General features: G+C 37.9%; 1 long non-coding RNA gene across 3 annotated transcripts; it reads right to left on the bottom strand.

Moving 5' to 3' along the window:
- Positions 1-4,511: 4,511 nt before the first annotated feature.
- On the bottom strand, positions 4,512-6,557 carry LOC143414686 (uncharacterized). 3 transcript variants are annotated; one of them, XR_013095372.1, is made up of 4 exons: positions 6,504-6,557; positions 6,291-6,348; positions 5,181-5,275; positions 4,512-5,072 (listed from the first exon to the last, which is right to left on the bottom strand). It is a non-coding gene; the product is annotated as an uncharacterized LOC143414686 (long non-coding RNA). The 3 variants fall into 3 exon arrangements; XR_013095371.1 differs by having other exon boundaries at positions 6,291-6,403; positions 6,504-6,551; XR_013095370.1 differs by lacking the exon at positions 6,504-6,557 and having other exon boundaries at positions 6,291-6,497.
- Between the last annotated feature and the right edge of the window lie 5,841 nt (positions 6,558-12,398).

The raw sequence follows: 12,398 nt of genomic DNA, 5'->3' as shown, positions 1-12,398 counted from the left end.
TATCTGGCTGCTCACGCCTGTTGCCCTATCGAACCTGTTGTTTCACGTGGTTTTTCTATGAAAGACTACAACTGTTTTGCTGAGGACAGTGTTTGTAATCGATTAAACAGACAGCAGGGTCCATCAAATAAAAGTTAGCCTGTAAAAAAAAAAAAATTTCTACAATTTTTTCCTTAAAGTATCATGAGGATAAAATTCATCTATGAGTAAGAAGTATTTCTGTAAGTTTAAAATGTAGCTACAAAAATATTGGATATCAGTTGTGAAGGCTGCTCATATCAGGAATGAAATAAAGTTGGGTTTTTTTTATATTATTATTCTTGAGCAAGTAAAGCAATAAAACATGTCCTCAACATCCTCTTTTCCAACATTACCATGCAAATGACAACCACAGAACTCAAACTTTTAGAAAATGGATTGAAACACATATTTTTTTAGTATTCCGCAATTGCCAAAACCATTTATACTGTACGTTCATCAAAAGTACTTTATAATTTGCATCTCATTCGCTGACACACTCACACACTAATTGCTGCAAGCTGCTCTGCAAGGTGCTACCCTGATCACTGAGAGCAATTCAGGGGCCCAGTGTCCTGCTCAAGCACTCTCTGATATGTGGACAGGAGGCGGTGCAGATACAGCTGCCAATCCTGTGAGCCTGTCCCAATGGGTAGTGATTAGGAGGCCTGTATTGAATCCTGCAGTGCTAATGTACTGTAGTACTCTGTGTTTATTGTCTGTCACAGTATTTTGCTAAATCTACTCCTTTACACTGGTGCATTTCACTTCAGAAGCCATGCTAATGTCTCATGAGCTGAAGTAAAAAGATACATAAAAATAGAATAATGTACACATAGCAAAAACTGGCACACAGGTGGGAGAGGTTGTCATTCTCATCTTCTTTTTCTCTTTTTTTTTTACTTTCTTCTGTTACCCTCAGCCCCCGGTGTATTAATCTGTGATTCTAAAGATGTGAATTTATGGGGTCCGTTATAAATTATTCATGAATGAGCTGAGACGACAGACTGAAAAAAGACACACACAGTAGCAGCAGCAGCAGGGGTCCCACGATGGCTGATCACTTGACTGAATACCATTAGGAAGGTTTTATATGATGACCAACACCATTAAAGTGGACCCCACCTTCTATACTCACTTACTTCCTCCGCCTTCATCAAGTGCTTCACTGTCATCTAGCAAAACCTCCTGCCGGTGTGTATTTAAATAATCCAGAGGATTTTCTTATCAACACTGGTAATGAAAAGTCTTCTGCGACACATGCGGCTCTGCTGCAGTTTTGTATTACATTGCATTTTTATGTTTTTATAAATGCAGTAACTGCAGGACTGGATCTTGTGATGGTAGCCCCTTTCTGTCCTTTACGAGAGCCTCTGAAAATAGCATTCCAACCAGCTTCTAGAACTAGTTTATGCCAAGCTCAATAAGGCTACAGAGGCAATCAGGATATCATATAACTCCATCCAAGATAATACACTGTCGCCAACAGCAGTCAAAAGCACTAGAACTGGAGGCCACCACAACGGTTACAATCCTGGTAGTGGCACAACCTCGCTCGTATGGCCACCTTGTGCAGCAGCTTAAGAAAATAATTCATTAAACAAATGTAATAGCTTAAATACAAAGCTAGGAGTTGTTCAAATTGGTAATATTAGTGGTGTAGGATGCATGAGTATGAGGACAAGTGTGTAGCACAGTGGCAGGAGGGTAGATGAGCAAGAAAAAGAATAAAGTACCAGCCATTGCTTTATATCCTGGGAAGCACAGGGCCCAGGTATTCCCAATTGTATGGAAGAAATATAGTATCATCAGAATTCAAGTATTTTTAGACATTGAATTTATGACACTGAATTTTTATCCTCCAAATTTCCCTGCAAAAATTCACCTGCAAAAAATTCACCTGCAAAAATTCACCTGAAAAAAATTCACCTGCAAAAAATTCACCTGCAAAAATTCACCTGCAAAAGTGATGAACTTTAATGACCCAAGCCAGAGCAATCAGCACCAGATCGAGTCGAGTGGCTCTCGGCCAATTCAATTACGCTGTTTGATCACATGACACCGTTAGCCAGCAGTTTGTCTCCTAAAAGAGAGCTGTTTAGAGGTGAGTGATTAAGTTTTTCTCCTAAATAGAGATCATTACAGAACGCCTAGTCCTACTTAAAATCCCATTTATTTTTATTTTATCATCTACTCGAACTAAGGAAAACGTTTGACTAACTCAAAGACAATTTCCACGCCTCCCCTGCCTGACTGCAGAGGCAGTTTTGAATTTAGGAGCAGCAAGATGGAAGCGGCAAACCCTGGCGATTCTCCGGTAAGTATATTGTTTTTTATCTTCAAGTTTGTCTTTTGAAACGTTAATTTTATTTAAATCCGTTGCTCACGTATAAAGTACACAGACGGGGTCTTTGCTCAACTCGTCTGAGGCGTGTCTCACTAAGCGCTACATGCTAGCATCCTGCTAACCGAGCTACCCTTTACATGCTGTGCTTTAGAAAATAGGATACTCGTTAAAAAATACTCCGCAGATATTGATAGATAGACGAACACTGCAAATATAATGTTGTAAACGAAAACGGCCTTTGGTGAAGTGGTAAAATACACCATGAATAAAGCCATAGATTGAATGGCTGCCATGGTTGCAGAACGGCCTGATTTAATGACAAGAATGGGGAAGAGTGAGGCGAAGTGAACCAAAGCCACAAAACACGGTCAGACAAGGCGGCAAAAGGGCAGTGATCTGTCCGTCAGTATGAAGTTGGTGTGTGCTTTGGTGAACAAAAACTCGAGACCGGTAGCAGGAAGGTGGGAGACTCGTGTTTCACTGGAATAGTGGTGAATTAAAACATCCTTTGTTGGGGACATTTAGGTGTAAATGCATCCATAAAGGTGAGACAGAGGCAGACCAGACAGTGAAGAAAACAAGGCAAACATTAGAAATATTAAAACGGAAATATAGGATTAATATAACATACAATTGGGGAAAATGTAAGGAACACAATGTAAATGATATTGTAAAGTCATTAAAACAGCATACTCTGATTAAAAGAAACAGATAATTGGGTAGGAGGAGGCGGATGATGATGATGATGATGATAATAATAATAATAATAATAATAATAATAATAATAAAATAAAAAAATGTACAAGATGGGTATGTATACTTGTAGCCAGAACTTAACAACTATAAAGTTGTAGCATGTCAGTACCTTACCCCATCCATTATATCCACACTTTCAGAAAAGGATATGGTCAATATCTTTACAAATACTATCTAAACTTAAACTGGATATCCCCTCTGCTTCTTCTGCTTCTCGTATACACCCTCAGGGTTTGTGATCAGCCAGCGGCTGATATGATCATTAATCCTGTAAAATAATATTCTTTCGGTTTATGAATCTGTTTGCATGGATTTCTTAATCTGTTTCCACTGTTAGCAGAAGTTGTGCATGCAGTTTTGGTGTGCTGCTCTCCAAGACTACAAGCTGCGTTAAAGTTGGAAGTAACTGGCCGATGTTCCACTGTTGAAGATAGCTGTGCCCATTTGTTGCACATTGTGGGTATGGAGAAGTTGAGGCCCTTGCAGGCTACCCACAATTTCCCCAAACTGAGCGATTATACATCTTCCTTCCATATTTGTATCTTGTGTCACTAAAAATAATTTTATTTAATTTTATACATTGATTAATGACCTGCAGAATCTCCTTATCATATTAAGTGATTCATAATTGTCACTTTATGCTTTCTCCATCTTGAAAGTGATGACATCCTTCCTTTAGGTTCATTTTCTGCAGGCAGGTTTCTGACAGAGAACAGGCAGATTTACACTATAACATGCAGCGTTCTATAGATGGACACATAAAGAAATGAAAAATTACATGTATGTGCTAACTTTCTAAACACTGTTACATTAATGATTAAGTAGATAAAACATTTATGTCAGCCTTGGCTCATAGTTCATTTAAAGACAAGAACTTTGTGTGTGTTTCAGGTCCTGCACTCTCAAAGACTGAATGAACCAGCATTGCAGCCATGGGTCACTGTGAGCATCACAGGGAAGGTTGAAGCCGCCCACTGCAGCTGTAAGGCCGGAGTCACGGAGACCTGCACCCACGTCACTGCTCTTCTGTTTAATGTAGAAGCAACAGTGATCTGTGGCACAAGGACTGTTACAGATGAACCTGCATACTGGGTTTTGCTGGGTAATATGACCAAGATACAGCCAGAGGTTGGCCATAAGATAGACTTCTCCTCTTCAGCTGCCCAAAAAAAGGCTCTTGATCAGAACAAACAGACCATCTGTAGTGACAGGTAAAAGGAGCCGTCCTCAAAAAAGAAAAATCCCACCTGCTACTGTGGAGGAGTTGTCACTGCTATAATGCCATCATGTTTTATCTAGGGGTCTAGATTTATGCCTATAGTGCACTGCCATGTAAATAATTTGCATTTACTGAATGAGTATCACTGTTCAAAAATTGAATAAAGAAACAAACTAATTTTTGCCTTTTTTTTATTAAAACCACTTTATAGAACATCACATCAGTTACAATGTAGAATCCATGTCACTGGAGAATTTTGATTCAATAAACAGTAAAAAGGTGAGCTGTGAAGACCAAGGACAAGTGCAGCTCACAGGTTTTCTATCCAAGGAATCCCAGAAGATTGCATGGTGTCATTGCCCAGCAGTTGTTCGCAGGACATATGGACTCAACCTCAACAATCCCTCACACTGAGCAGCATGAAGTGACAGTGCAGAGGAAAAACTCCCCTTTAACAAGAAGAAACCTCCAGCAGAACCCGGTTCAGTACCAGCAGCCATCTGGGTTTGGAGGAGAGAGACAGACACAGAACTACCAAAAGTATATATTTTTTTTATGTGATTGACTGTTGTTGTAATTCAAGCCCTGAGTGTAGAGCAGGTAAGATATAAAGTTGCATCCTAAATTCCATGCTCATGCAGAGTGTTTAGTTTATGACTTTTTCACCTGGTCATTTCTTGATGAACAGATGGTCTTTTAGGGTTGACCAAGCTGGTACCTTGACTCTGTTCTCTGCAAGATGTTGCAAAAAACAAAATCATATGGAGACAATATTGGACACAAAATATATAACAATTTAGTTAAATGTAGCATTAACTCATAAGTCTTGCTAAAGTAAACCTTGTATTCTGATTCATCACAGCAGCAGTTCAGTTGGATGATGTCAGTAACTGCAGCAAGTGTCTTGCTGACTGAATAATTACATCTTGCATAATCTGAAACAAACACATAAAGACAGAAACAATTTATAAATTAACGTTTGATAAAATCTAAGAATTAATCATTTATTAGATACCAATATGAATATGTCTACCATAAAACTTGTGTGGAGCGAAGTTACATTCAATCAAGATGGTCTGGCATGTAGTTAAGTTCTGGCTACAAGTATACATACCCATCTTGTACATGTTCTTTAACATTATTATTATTATTATTATTATTATTATTATTATCATCATCAAAATCATCCTCCTCCTCCTACCCAATTATCTGTTTCTTTTAATCAGAGTATGCTGTTTTAATGACTTTACAATATCATTTACATTGTGTTCCTTACATTTTCCCCAATTGTATGTTATATTAATCCTATATTTCCGTTTTAATATTTCTAATGTTTGCCTTGTTTTCTTCACTGTCTGGTCTGCCTCTGTCTCACCTTTATGGATGCATTTACACCTAAATGTCCCCAACAAAGGATGTTTTAATTCACCACTATTCCAGTGAAACACGAGTCTCCCACCTTCCTGCTACCGGTCTCGAGTTTTTGTTCACCAAAGCACACACCAACTTCATACTGACGGACAGATCACTGCCCTTTTGCCGCCTTGTCTGACCGTGTTTTGTGGCTTTGGTTCACTTCGCCTCACTCTTCCCCATTCTTGTCATTAAATCAGGCCGTTCTGCAACCATGGCAGCCATTAAATCTATGGCTTTATTCATGGTGTATTTTACCACTTCACCAAAGGCCGTTTTCGTTTACAACATTATATTTGCAGTGTTCGTCTATCTATCAATATCTGCGGAGTATTTTTTAACGAGTATCCTATTTTCTAAAGCACAGCATGTAAAGGGTAGCTCGGTTAGCAGGATGCTAGCATGTAGCGCTTAGTGAGACACGCCTCAGACGAGTTGAGCAAAGACCCCGTCTGTGTACTTTATACGTGAGCAACGGATTTAAATAAAATTAACGTTTCAAAAGACAAACTTGAAGATAAAAAACAATATACTTACCGGAGAATCGCCAGGGTTTGCCGCTTCCATCTTGCTGCTCCTAAATTCAAAACTGCCTCTGCAGTCAGGCAGGGGAGGCGTGGAAATTGTCTTTGAGTTAGTCAAACGTTTTCCTTAGTTCGAGTAGATGATAAAATAAAAATAAATGGGATTTTAAGTAGGACTAGGCGTTCTGTAATGATCTCTATTTAGGAGAAAAACTTAATCACTCACCTCTAAACAGCTCTCTTTTAGGAGACAAACTGCTGGCTAACGGTGTCATGTGATCAAACAGCGTAATTGAATTGGCCGAGAGCCACTCGACTCGATCTGGTGCTGATTGCTCTGGCTTGGGTCATTAAAGTTCATCACTTTTGCAGTTGAATTTTTGCAGGTGAATTTTTGCAGGTGAATTTTTTTCAGGTGAATTTTTGCAGGTGAATTTTTTGCAGGTGAATTTTTGCAGGTGAATTTTTTGCAGGTGAATTTTTTTCAGGTGAATTTTTGCAGGTGAATTTTTTGCAGGTGAATTTTTGCAGGTGAATATTTTTGCAGGGAAATTTGGAGGATAAAAATTCAGTGTCATAAATTCAATGTCTAAAAATACTTGAATTCTGATGATACTATATTTCTTCCATACCAAGGAGAACAGAGAGTGCCTTCATAAATTCTAATAGTTTGTGTTGTTTATGATTTGTTTGTGTATCTGGACTTGTATTACTCATGTTATGGGGACTTTTCTCCCTTTTGGGGGACAAGAAGTTACATTAACGTAAATCATGAAACTCTGGTATGACTATTTAGTTCTGGTAGAGCTTGGGCTTATAGTTATGGTGAGTTTGAGGGAACAAATTAAATTAAATGTAACATCCTTTAAAGTGATGGAAACACAACTGTGCTAATGCTTTGCAAAAGGTTTGATACCTTTCATGAGTTGCAGAAAATTGTCAGTGTGAGCTTTAGTTAAACAAGCAATCCTGTGTTTCTTTAAAATCTTTTCATCCAAACTTTATTTGAATTTTTTTTCTTTTCTCTTCCTCACAAATACATCTGAACAAGACTTTTCAAAATCAGTGAAGGACAGAGACAAAGCCAGGTGTTTATTTAATTCAGAAAAGTGGTATTCCGTTTAGTCAAAAGATTGCAAAGACTGCAAGTATTTTCTCAAAATTGATAAGAACAAGCTGCACAAAATGGATAGTGTCCATCAGAAAGCTTAATAAAATAAATTAAAAAGGCTAGAAAAAATGATACAAGTATTACGACAACCACAGAATACAAGGAAGGAAAAGCTGGCTTAAAAATGTATTTATATTCCTTAGAAGGCCACCGTGTTGTTTTCTCTGTGCAAAACAAGACTAATATGTGGTTCAGACATGGCCAGCCCTTACAATAAATATTTGATTTTTGTTGTGCAGGTAGCAATGAAATGTTGTTGAAAATATGAGGCAATGTTGGAGGAAAACCCTAAAAAATGCGTGTGAAAGAATTTTCTCTGCTTGCCATATTTATTAAATAAATTTAGTTTTCACCCTCTGGCATCTTAATGTGTCTTTTCCTCATGCTGAATAAGCCCTGTGTTTTGAGACGAGATAAGGTGAGAATATTATCTGCATAAATCTGAAGTTACTCTCCTGTGAGCGTGGCGGGGAAATTACAGCAGCGAAAAAGAATTAAATAATTCAGATCCACCATTGAATTACTTCAGGTAGGTCAAGTGAAACGATAATAAGCTCTATAGAAGACATCAGGCAATGTAACTGAACAGCCTTCAGTCCTCACTATAACTACAAGTCACAATGGCTATATGAGGTTCAGTGTGTGTGTAAAACGTTGTGCCTGTAGGCATGTTTGATGCCCTTGTGCTGCACATAAGACTGCACATGCATAAAACCCCAAAGAAGGGTAATTCAAGTGTGTTTAAATCTAAAGCCCCTTACCCAACTTTGAAAACACAACTGATTGTGGATTTCAGTATTTTTTTAAAAGACCCAGAACGAAGAAACCCCCACACATGTACACATCAATCATTTTAATTTGAGGCAGCTCTCACTTTATTAATTATTCGTAGAAGCCTGAAGGGAGAATACTTTCATTGTTTCCATGTCATCTGATGTATGGCGATCAGCACAAATGGGTGTATTTGAAATACACTACATATTTTCGCAATTTTGTGTAAGTGATCTAATAACTTTTTCATATTCCTCCCTGGGGTTATAAAGCTGGGAAATCTGTATTTTACCTCAATCAATATTTAGCAATAGGAATAGATTTCATGTTCAATGTAAAACTCATTGCACTCTTAAATGGATCCAAAAAAAGAGAAGGAAAAAAAAAAACAGCCTGCAGTGATAATAAGTCAGAATTTATAAGGCTGTACGTTTCTGGTGAAAATTAATAGGACGAGTTAAACATATCAGGAAAAAGGGTGATTTAAAAATCCCCCTGTACAATTTAAACGTTTTGTCTTTAAATCAAGGTCGTTACTGCCATGCCCTTTCAAGTTCACTATAATGAGCTAAAATCCAGGAACCAATCCACAATCCTACTCACATTCTATTTCAAAGAGAATCCACCACCCCCTGTTGTCACAGAGGCTGTCCTGAAGTTGGGCCCCTGCAGGGTGCTCTGCAGGAAACTGCATCCTGACCGGTTTGTCTGTCACTGATTGTTCCAAACCCTGTTTTTGGCAAACATTTAAATGAAATAGGTTCTGCTGTTTACGTGACTGATGGACTGATTGATGGTGCACAGTATTGTTCAACAATCATATCTGTGATAGGAAAAGAGAGGAGGAAAAGAAAGAGACCGACAGGGAGGTGATTGAGATTGGCACATTTTTAGTTCTTGTAAAGGACAAAACTACAGAAAACACGTTAATGACACTTAACGAAGGTTGACAACAACCCAGAAACCTAATGTCTGGATTACTGTGGTTGGGTTATTATTACCACAAGCTCAAATGATAATAAAAATACATCAGCAGAATATTATAGATAGCTAGATGTTAAATAATTAATAAATCGTTGGTGCCAGTCTACCATTATGACACAAGAATACACGCTCAAACCTAATTAAATCTAATTAAATCAACCTTATTTGCAAAGACAGTTACAATGGGTGCAGATATTGCAAGGAAATTAAATTATTTATTGAAAGTGAGCTGCAGCACACGCATATACGGGCCAATGTGCTTGGAGAGCATAGCAATGAGACTGCATACTATACACAGTCAAAGAGCATTTATGCAGTCCTGTGAAAATCTAAGTACTCAACCGCTTGTAGAACCACCTTTATCAGCAATAAGTAATCGTTTTCTGTATGATTTTATCAATCTCTCACATCATCATGGAGGAATTTTGCTCCATTTTTTTATACGGTGTTGTTTTGATTCATTCAAGTTTGACATTTGTCTTGTGGTATGTTCAGATGCAACTGTGAAAACCTCAGTCGTGCTGCCTTGTGGTGTATGTTCTTAAAGAGGAGAGGCTTTCACCTGGCAACCCTTCCACACAAGCTACAGTTGTTCAGTCTTTTTTAAACTGTGCTGTCATAAACGCCAACATTCAGTGATAGTGTACTATCTGAGGGCTGTAGAGTCTGTGATGTAACTGTTGGGTTTTTTGCAATTTCTCTGCACATTGCACAAGCTGACCTTTGGGGGAATTTGTACCTGGGAAGATTACAGCATTGTGTTTACACACACCAGACCAGCAAAGTGCCAAAAGTTCTGCTTTGATGGAGGTGGTCACACTTGCTTATGATTAATTAATCGAGTGTATTTGATTAATTAAAGCAGCACGTAGCTGCTTCTTAGCCTCTTGATTCCCATGGAGGCATTAAGGGTGTATTTAGTTTTACATAGCCCTACATAGAGTCCTGTGAAAACCTTTTTTTGTTTCCACATGATTGTGTTTGTTACAAAAAGGTGTTGTTTTATACTACACTCAAACGGTGTATGCTTCAATTCAATTTTATTTATACAGCGCCAAATCACAACATCAGTCACCTCAAGGCACTTTGTATTGTAAGGTAGACCCTACAAAAATACACACAGAGAGAAACCCAACAATCATATGACCCCCTAAGAGCAAGCACTTTGGTAACAGTGGGAAGGAAAAACTCCCTTTTAACAGGAAGAAACCAGAGGTGCGGCCATCTGCTGCGACCTGGGCGGCAGGAGAGAAGGGAGACAGGATAAAGGAAGAGAGCCAAAGATGCTGGCAGTTCACAAGCTATGATTTCATGTAAAAAGAACTTTAGGTAAGCTTTACTTGTTCACCAGCTGCTTCTCATGGTGCATTTTAGTGGGGCAGAAACTCTAAATATATAAATGTACTGTATATAGTTCCCTAGATCCACTAGGGAACAAAAAAGAGAACAAAACAAAGAGAAAGGACCATCACATACACCATAGTTTTATTCTGCTAGCAATCCCACATAGGCAACTTCTAACAGAAACCACAATTTGCATTACTCATCAGAATTTAGCGATGACATCATTTCCTGATTATTAATAAGTCTTTGAAATCTCAGTTTATTGCTCACTAGAGTAAACTTTTGAATATCCATTATAGAGGGAGTCTCAAAAGACTAAACAGAGTGGGATGTCTGAGTTGTATATGGGATATTAATTTGAATCTTTAATGGAGGTTGCTTATTTCTTGCGGGCATGAAAGGTCATGTTACAAAACAGATTTCTTTTACAAATGAAAAACACTTGAATATGCAAAAACTAGAGATCTTAAGGTACTGACAGGAATCTTTTTCAGCTGCTTTCCCTTCTTTTTTAACCTCCCACTGTTTTATGGCAGTTTGTCATACTGGCAAAAATAGTTGGAAGTATCTCTAGAATATTTAAACCCTGGGGGCTGTGCTGTATTTTAATGTAGATGACAAATGACAACCTCCGTCTTAAAAATAAGTCCCCAGATTCATTAATAGTTTTATTATCAGCATGCCCAAATTTCTTGGTCTCCTATGACTCATATTATTGATATACTAAACCAATTTTTTTGTGGTTTATGTAAGAAAAAACTGTGGGCATGCCAACAACCTTTTAATGCGATGACAGCAACGTTATGAAATGGCAGTGCTTTATCATCACACTGGTACTGCTGTTTTAGTTAAGGTCAGGAGTGAATATGAAAAAAAAAAAGCCCCAAATGATTTAATGCTGTCTTCACAGAACTGTGATATGATTTAAATAGTAATTGTCTGACCACATACCTCTCCCGAGGCTGTTCCTATAGATAAGAATATATTCTTAGTCAACTTGCTTTGTTATGTAAAGGTCAAAAATACTTGGTGTCTCTTTGAAGCACAGCTTTCTCCCAAAGAGTTTAACATGGCTGTGGGGGTATTTTATATCTTTATCATTTTGATCCTAATTCTGACAGTAACACCAGCAGGCAAATATATATGAAAGCAGCAATATATCAGTCTTCCACTGATAGTGCGGTCAGGTTGGAGTTCAGGTTATACAATCAGAATCCACTACCCTTTTATCACTCATTCCCCGTCGAATCCTTTAAGGTTCACTTCTCTACAGTTTCAAGTAATTAAAGTTATAAAACTAATTGGCAGTTAACTTTTGTTGGGTGTTAAGGCTGAAGCCCTACTGTTTTTATTACCAGCTTAATTACTCGCCACAAAGCTAGTCCTGTTAACAAACCAAAAACAAGATTAATTGCTATTTTATACAAAACACTAACTACACATCTATTTCCATCCTATCACAGGGAGAGAAGCGGAGTACACCCTTGAGAGTACAAGTCCCCAATCCATCACCGTGTTAAATGTATGATGATAATTTAAAACTGGTTTATGTACATTACTCTCTATAAATAATTTGCTGCAATCTCTAGAGGCTTCCAAATAGACGTGGAGAAGCAGAAAGTACTGACATGTTAAACTAAGTTTTTTTCTGAGATTGACATAAAATGTTCGGCTTGCTCATTTCTCAAAAAATAAAAGAGTCCCCGCTTAGTTGTTCACATTCACTCGTATGCGTGGGGATATGTTTCCTTTTCCCTGCCTAACAGCATTTTCCTGAAAATAAAAACCACATTATAGAGAAAAGTCAAGAGTTTTATTGTAGCTGTTGCAGATATACAATTAACTGGCTAC

The sequence above is a fragment of the Maylandia zebra genome, linkage group LG22 (assembly GCF_041146795.1).
Source record: "Maylandia zebra isolate NMK-2024a linkage group LG22, Mzebra_GT3a, whole genome shotgun sequence".
Lineage (NCBI taxonomy): Eukaryota > Metazoa > Chordata > Actinopteri > Cichliformes > Cichlidae > Maylandia > Maylandia zebra.
The sequence above is the reverse complement of the archived record's forward strand: the minus strand, read 5'-3'. Positions and strand labels throughout refer to the sequence as shown.